Raw genomic sequence first — 8,880 nt, 5'->3', positions numbered from 1 at the left:
TAATATTCCATAGTATGGCTAAGGCTTATTTAGCTATTCTCTTATTAGTGAACATTTAGATTGTTAACAATTTTTTGCTGTTATAAATAAGGCTGAAGTGAACATTCTCTGTGTGCCTTCTTGTTGTCATGTGAGAGTGTCTAAGGAAGATACTGAGAAGTAAGGTATTGAAAAAATTAATAGCCACTGCCAAGCTGCCTTCCAGCCTAGCCTCAGGGACACCCCAGCAGTGGAGTGACAGAGACCTGTTCACTCACACTTTTGCCAACATGTGTTTCTAGGTCCACTGGACTGTTCCACTGATATGTCTATTTCTGCAGACTCATACCATTAATTCTGGGAAATTCTTGTTTATTCTCTACTTCTTTAAATATTGTATCCCTCCATTCTCTTCATTTTCTATTTGTGCATGGGGGAACTTTTGAATCTACACTTTATGTTTCTTAATTTTCCTTCCATACTTACCATCTCTTCAGCCCTTTCTAGTGCATCGTGGGAGAATTCTTTGGCTCAATACTTCAACTCATAAATTTGCTCTTAGTGGTGTCCATTTTAAAACGCTGTTTCCATCGCAAGCTGCGACCTGTCGGCGCTGCCCAACCTGGCTCACCGCCTGCCACAGGGGCCTCAGGGCAGCTCCTGAGCACCATGGTCATGGGCGCCCTGGGCTCCGGCAAGAGCACCCTGTCATCGCACATCGGCAAACACTTCAAGCTGAAGTTCTCCAGCAGGGACCTGCTTCGAGACAGCATGCTGAGGGACACAGAAATTGGTGTGCTGGCCACAATTTTCATGGATCAGGAGAAGCTCATCCCCGACAACATCCTGACTCGGCTGACCTTTCACGAGCTAAAAAAGCTCTCCCAGTTTAGCTGGCTGTTGTGTGGTTTCCCCAGGATGCTTCCACAAGCTGAAGCCCTGGATAGAGTTTATCAGATACTCCTGGCCAGGAACCTAAATGTGCCCTTTGAGGTCATCAAGCAGCGCCTAACTGCTCGCTGGGTTCATCCAGCCGGTGGCGGCATCTACAACCTCGAATTTAACCCTCCCAAAGGGGTTGACATGGACGATCTGACTGGAGAGCCTCTCGTTCAGCTTGAGGATGATGGACCAGAGACTGACAGCTTACCGAGATCAAACAAAACCTGTCCTGGAATATTACCAGAAAACAGGGGTGTTGGAAGCATTCTCCGGAACAGAAATCAACACCTGGCCTTGTATACATGCTTTCCTACCAACGAAAATTCCGCAAATACGCCAGAAAGCATCAGTTATTCCGTGAGGAAGAATGCTTGTAATTAGCTAGGTGAACAGAATTTCTTCCTTCCTTGATTTATAAGTTCCTTGTTCTAAGAGTCCATCGTGTATGAATTCTTTGGAAATTATAGTAGTTTCATTCCTGTGGATTTTATGCTGGATACTAAAGATATGCCAAATGAGTCTGATACTAAGATTTGTTATTTGAAGTTGTCTAGTATGTTTTATCCAATTATCTTCTATGGGTATGCAATTCAAGACCATCAGAAATGTCTAAACTTTAAAAAATTCCTTTTAGGGCCTGGCCCTGTGGCCGAGTGGTTAAGTTCGTGCACTCTGCTTCAGTGGCCCAGAGTCTCACCAGTTCAAATCCTGGGCACCAACATGGCACCGCTCATCAGGCCATGCTGAGGCAGCGTCCCACATGCCACAACTAGAAGGACTCCCAACTAAAAATACACAACTATGTACCTGGGGCGCTTTGGGGAGAGAAAGGAAAAATAAAATCTTAAAAAAAAATTCTTTTAGAGTAAAATTAAAAGAGCAATTGGTAATAATCTAACTGTTATTCAGTAAGAATAAGGGATTGGTAAAATTTCCTATTTTTCTGGAAAAGTAAAAAATTGCATTATACTAATTTGGAGGAAGTATCTCATCAGAGGCTTTTGTGTAGCCAGATGCCAAAAAGACATTTCTAGCGCATGGGACATGGTTTCCTGAGATGCTGTATCTATAAAATTCCAGATAAAAATAACTGGATTTACAGATCCATTGCAGAATGCAAATTTACTGTTGCCTTTAAACCAAGAAACCTATAAGGTGGCCAAATAAGCTATATGTATTTTGTTGTTAAACATACCTTCAGTTTGCTGAGAATTTTCAATTTGCTATAAAAATGTATCAAATAACATTGAGGAAAACATTACCTTGATATGACGTTTTCTTTTGAAAATAACATGTGCACTGAGGGATATAACTTATGTTAGAAATTGACGTTATGATATAAGTTCTTGGATAAGCACCAAAGTTGAAAGAATTTTCTTTAATGGAAAATGTAATTGATGTCTTATGTTTTCAGATATTACTCAGGTTAAGAAATGTGTGCTTCAAGATCTACTTGCCAGTTCTCTTTTGATTGATATGCCTTGATGAGTGGCAAATTAAACTATTAAAAAAAGAAGAATGAAAAAAAGCAAACTCATGACACAATGTATAAAATACATATACTTTGTTGTTAGGAGGTAGAAATAGATCAGGCATGCCTGGTGGGAAATTTCCTTGACAAAAATAGCAGTCATAGCAGGCCAGCTCCATGGCAGAGTGGTTAAGGTTCCAGGTGCTCCCCCTTTGGTGGCCTGGGTTCGCGTGTTTGGACCATGAGTGTGGACCTACTCCACTCATTGTCCATGCTGTGGAGGCATCTCACATGCAAAAAGTGGGGGAAGATTGGCAATGGATGTTAGCTCAGGGTGAATCTTCCTCATCAAAAAAAACAAAAAACAAACAAAAAACAACACCCCCCAAAAATAGCAGTCATAATTAGTAAACAGATGTAGCAATAAAAAAGCTTTGTATGACAGGTTAAAAAGGACCAGGAAAGTAATTGAGTTTGCTAAAGGTACAGTTCTTTATTCCTAATCAAAGAAGTTGATATCTGCTACTGTTCCCTGACACGCTATCTTATGGGGAAAGAAATCGTGTGTATAATCTGAGAAGCTATTTTTAAATCATTATTTTAGATTCCTTAGTGGGGTTAGGAGGATGCGTGCTTATGTACTGTGGGCTGGTAGGAGGAGGGGGGCAATGTGAGAGGTGGGGGAGAAACCCAACTATATCTTAAATGGTATATTTACTGTTATTTTAGTTGGTGCTAAATCAAAGGAAACAAGTCCTTGTACAAGCTATTATTAACTGTCTGAAAATTTGGCCCATTTTACTCTACGCACTTAAAATACAAACACTAGCATGTGTTTCTTATGTATTTGGGGGAAAAATCTTCTTTTTCTTTGCTTTATTTTCCATCCACTGAAGATTTTTCAAAATGGACCAAGTCTTTTTAAAACGATTGCAGAAAACATTTCATTCTTCAAAATACTTTCTATAATGTCCTGTTTGAATATTATTATATGCTTTCCAGAAAACTGAACTACTAAACTTACGAACTATCACTAGTCACTAGGTTATAAGGCTTACGTCAAATTCAGAAAAAATTGTTTCCTTTGCTTATTCAGTTTTTTATTAAAGGGAACAAATTTTAATTCCATGACCTCCAGTTGAGTTGTTGGTGACTGCTATATCCTCACACATCTATCAGAAAAATTTACTTATGCTTATTCATAATTCCTGCTTTGCTCGTTCTGTTATTTATCTTGCTTGGGTGCTAGTTCATCCATTTTGTTGAGTTTGTCATCCTTTGTAGTGTTGATCTTCCTTGAATGTGTGGTGAACTTGATTCTGAAATCTTCTCTATGCTTGAGATGCTCCATTAGACTGCATTCTCTGTCTGTGGGTGTCATCTGTTTTGGGCAAGTGCTAGTCTGAATTATCCTTTGAATTATTCTCAGGGACAGTGAAGAAGGATAAGCCACTATGTGAGATTTCTCTGAGGTGTTCAGGTCTGATACCTGAGTCCCCTGGTCTTATGACACATGGCCATGCCTGTCTAATTTGGGCTCCCTGGCCGTGACTCCTACCTGGAGCCTGACATTTTGTCACTGCTGTTTAACTCAAAGGCAAATGGAAGGACATCAGTGGAGGATGAATTGCTGTCCCCTCCTGAAGCAGTGCCCCAAGGACCTACATATCAATTATCCTTGATGACCTCCTGCTTCTGGTGTCCGCCACCTTTGGGGATGGAGCAGTCTTGTATTTAAACTCAGCTAATGATGCTCTTTTTCAAGTGTCAAGTTGTAAAACCAACTTGTAATGAAATCATGATATATTTGTTTGTTGTTTTCTAGTCTTCAATAGCTTTTGTTTTGTTCTAACTAAAAATCTGAAAAAAGCCAATTAAATGGATTCTGAAGATGAAGTAACCCAAAACACAATGCATTTCTCTAAAAAACAGCTACATTTTATATTATTAACTTATGTAAACCGAAATGGGAACACATTTACATGCACTTGTGGGATGTTCTTATTCTCCTGTTAGGCCTATGACCTAGGCCCAGGCCCATGGTCTTGTGAGGTCCGTGCACACTTTTGGTGGTTGACCATCTAGACAACCTTACAGTAGTGCATTCTCCAGCAAGGGGTAGGAAAACACTGGGTATGAGAATGAATGTTGAGTTCGAATAGAGTCGAGGGAGAGGGTATTAGAAGAAGATTAGGGATGTGTGTAAGAGGACTTTGAATATCACGACACAGTAGCACCACCCTCCCTTCAGCAAGCTGAGAAAATTTTCATAATGTCAGGAGACTGGAAAACAGTATTCAAAATTAGTGGTGGTGAGGGTGGACTCCAAAGGGGCTAGGATTATCTATAGGTAATCAGATTGTGTGTTTAATGAAGAGGATGTCAGGCCACGTGGATACAGAACTTGGCTACTGTCAAACTGTAAAGTTTTTGGAATTTATCAGATATCCCACTGAGCCAGTGTTGCATGGATGGCAAACACCCCTTCAATTAGGATTCTATGGGTAAGAGAAGGAGTTATGGAGCAGAGGAAATGTGGAGGAAGTAAGGTTAGATGTTGACTGGAAAGATTCTGGGAGGAGAATGGGAAATTGGTTACTTGGCAGGACATGGGGTTTGAGGGTGGAATAAATCAAAAGAAAATCTTCAGAACTAGGGAAAGAAATGAGAAAATATTGGCAGGAGAATTGATGGAATTGTGATAGGAGAACAAGGAACAGACCCACCCCCAGAGGGAACTGGCTCTAGTTCTGCCTTTTCGATGTTTTTATTTCTCCTTATAAAAAAATGAAAAGTATTTCCTATCATATCCCTTGAGCATGGGACATTGATAAGAACCATTAACTTAGGTAAGTAAAGAGGTCCAGGTAAATTACTTTGAAGCAAATGAAGTCTTGATGGAGTTTTCATCTAGCAAGAATAGGACTCATTTCCTGGAGTTATTACCATTTGGAATGGCCATTTCTTGGAGCCATAACAGGTAGAAATATTGCATGCAATATGTCTCCAAATGTGATCATCTCAGAACTCATTTGAGAACCCCTGAAAATCTGGAGCAAGTTCAACAATCCTAGACTCTTCCTTTTCTTAGTATCCATGACCTTGCTCTCCAAAGTTAACCAATGTAAGCAGTAAAGCTATCAGATGCCATTTCTGTATGTAAATGGAGCTTGGGCTCAGAGCTGGTCTTTACAAGTAAGGCTTCAAGGTCAGATTGAGGCTATAACAACTTCAGTCTCACAGCAAAGTTTTCAACTGAATTGTAGTTTGTTAGTAGCTCTCTTGTCATTTAAAATGTTGTTGCAAAATGCAGTAGGCAGGGACTCTGAGGAGCTGAAATCTTACCAGAAAGCTGTAGTGACTGCCGAGTCCCAAAGAGATGCCAAGGGCTGGCCAATGCTGCTTCTGCATTTGTGGGCACCAGGGGAGGGGAAATGTCAAGTTCTCAAAAAAAATAAAACAAAAACAAACTAAAACAAACAAATTAAAAACCCTAACAACAAAAAAAACAACAACTCATAAAAACAATCTGAGTCCCTTTGAGGGACACTGTCCTTCTATTTGGATGGCTTTATGCTTCTGGCCTCCTGTGGGATGTGCTATTTGCTATTTTCTTTGCCTTAGGAGAACTTGCCCTAAACCATGATTTGTGGTTTCAAGAAAGTAAAAAACGTCCTCCTATTGTCACAGGCCCTTCCTTTTCCGATGATGGTCACTAAAAGGAGGACACATTCTTCTATTTTACATTTAACAATTGGTCTTAGAATCACCTCAGAAGACAGTACAGTGACTAATACTCATTCTAGGATAAAAATGAGGGCTATGAAAAAATTGGGGGCTATGAGAGGACAGAGAAAGCAATGGTTACCTCAGCATGGGTGGGATGTGTGAAAGCCAGGAGGGAGGTCAAGAAAATGGGACAGAAAGGGAGACTGGAGGATAACCTTCTGCCACATATGTGCCCAGGGCGAGGCTGGGTGGTAACCAAATAATTTTGTTAGTCCAGCAAACCTTCCTCCTGGCCCCCTACAGAGTGATCTCTAAAAGTTTTCTCTGACACAACAGGCACTTGCCACACATCATCCTTGGAAACTTGCCGAGCTTTTCTTGCACTGGTATTTTGCAATACTTCGGAACAACCACTTCTCCTCCTTGCACTGCAGCTGCTGCTTCCAGGAAAGGGTGTCCAGTCTGCTTTCTGATGCATCACAGCTGCAATTGCCTGAGGCTTGCTCATCACCGCATGGCCTTTCAACATCAGAAGGCTTCTTCGTCACGTCTCATGTGCATTTGCTCATAGTCATGTGACTATCCCTTCAATGATCTAAAACTGAACAGCCAGCTGAGCCTCACAGGCCACAGGCAGACTTAGAATTTAGCCATTCGTCCTACAGTCAGCACGAGCTATGGGGTAAACACTCATGCGAACGTCATGAGAACATGTTCCCACAAGCATGTGTTGGGGGTGGCTGCTTCATCTCCAAATACATATTCTAAACCTGTAAAAGTCCAAAACATGCCTCAGTCTTGAGCTGCATTAGTGAGCTTGTGCATTCTTAGGTAATCACATGCTCTGTACAGTTTAAGAGAGCCCAGCCCCAAGTATGTGCCTGCTTGGTGTTCAGACATCTGGTGAAATCCACTTGCTCTCACCTCCCTAAAGACACAGCATGCAGCTGCACATGTGGATGCCCAGGGCCGAGCTGGACCAGCAGCTCAGTGGGCTTGCGTGCTCAATCCAACCCTTGCAACAGCAGAATGGAGCCTCGCTGAGGCTTTGGATGAGGGGTCACACTCTCCCTGGGAGTCAGCTCGATGGGTTGCTGCTGTGTTTGCACTGCCTGGCCCACACTCACCACCTATTTTAGACAGCACATGACTCTGACTCACAAAAAAGAGCAGAGTACTGCATGATGGCTTTAAAACATGCTGCACACACCCACTGCCTTGGGCAGGAGCCCGAAACCCTTAGGTCTCTGAGTGCCGACGGTGAGGACCCTTTCCTCTGCGAGTGGCATCTATAAACAGACCCAAGGAGTGAGGTCACCAAAATTCAGCAAAACACAAGCAAACATTTAAAATTGTCTCCCAAACATACAAATTAACAACTTGAACAAGAATGTGGGGGCAAAAAAAAGTGGAGTCATTTATAGCTTGACGTCTTCTATGATATAGTTAGCTACGCCCAGATGCTGTGGGTGGGAAGACGCCTGCAAGAGTCCACATCAACAGGGTTCTGAGGCCGCCAGGTAGTGCATGGAGAGCCTTTTTAAAGGGGCCAATGGCTCCAGGTGATGTCATGGAAATGACATGCCACTCAGTCAAGTTGGCTTCCCCACGGCATCTTTCCCTTGCTGGGTTAATTCTCAGTAGTTTTAGTGAGAGATCCTTTGGCAGCCAGGTCTGAAACCCACTCAAATTTGCTCAAATAATGTGCACTGTGTGGGGGCAGCAGGGAGAAGGGAGAGTGCTCACTCTAGGTGTGAAAAAGTCCTGGGAATTCAGGAATTGCTAATGAACCCAACCTCAGTCAGAGCAGGACCTGGGGCCCCTTAGAAGCCCTCCACAGCCAGAGCGGAGCTCCTTCAGTGAGTGCAGGGTTCTCAGGCTCCAATGCCTGTGGGGGTTCACCGAGATGAAACAGTGGGTCTAAAACAGAAAATCACTTGTGCCACTCAGCCTCAGGGCCTGGGGAGCAAAAGGGAGTGGTAGGGACTCTGGGCCATGTATAGAAAACAGAATTCTTCATTCATCTTGTCTCCTGTAAGTTTTCTGAAAGTTGTTCAATTATTCTGAGCCGAACCCCACAGGCAGCAGGTGACTCTGCAGCATGCCCATTGGTGCTCCTGGATGGACACTCGTGGGAACATGTGTGCACATGAGCTCCAGTGATTTTTGAATGCATGTCCTAAAAGTCTGAAAAGTCCCAAATGCATCTCAAGTCTTGCATCTATGTTATCAGCATGTTCATTCTTAAACAGCCACACTTTCCATGCAGCTTGCTTTGGAAGACCACTCATTTTAAAATGTGAAATAGTCTGGTTTTTAAGTGTTGGCAATCATTTCAAATTTAAAACCCTGCAGGCCAAGCGAAACATGTTGTGTATCAAATATGTCCTGTGGGCAGCTGGTTTGCAGCACCTGGTGCCTGGTGCCTCAGTTTATGCTCCACATATCTGTTTCCTTATGTTCCTCAACCATATTGGCAAATTCATCAATGTCTCTGAGTTCAGAATCCTTAAAGAGTAATTTAATTGGTTTCTGACTTGGTTAGAGGCCAAGGGTAGGATGGCCCTTTCTAGAAGTTGTAGGCGAGGAAGTAGGTTTGGCAGGTTGAGTGACTGTCGTTGACATTTCCAGATTTCATTTCATCTTTGGATCATGTTCTTGAACTAAGAAGAGAGCAGAGCACTTGTCTTACCTGAACTTCCTGAACCTTCCTAAGTAAAAGGAATTGGCAATGATGAGATGCCCTGTGAAAATTTCCC

The 8,880-nt window shown here is 42.4% G+C and overlaps 1 pseudogene; it reads left to right on the top strand.

Annotated features, from left to right (window-relative positions):
- The first annotated feature begins 514 nt into the window (after nucleotides 1-514).
- On the top strand, nucleotides 515-1,391 carry LOC103546973 (GTP:AMP phosphotransferase AK3, mitochondrial pseudogene; annotated as a pseudogene).
- Nucleotides 1,392-8,880: the final 7,489 nt, after the last annotated feature.

The sequence above is a fragment of the Equus przewalskii genome, chromosome 13 (assembly GCF_037783145.1).
Source record: "Equus przewalskii isolate Varuska chromosome 13, EquPr2, whole genome shotgun sequence".
NCBI lineage: Eukaryota > Metazoa > Chordata > Mammalia > Perissodactyla > Equidae > Equus > Equus przewalskii.
This window is presented reverse-complemented; position numbering and strand designations above follow the sequence as displayed.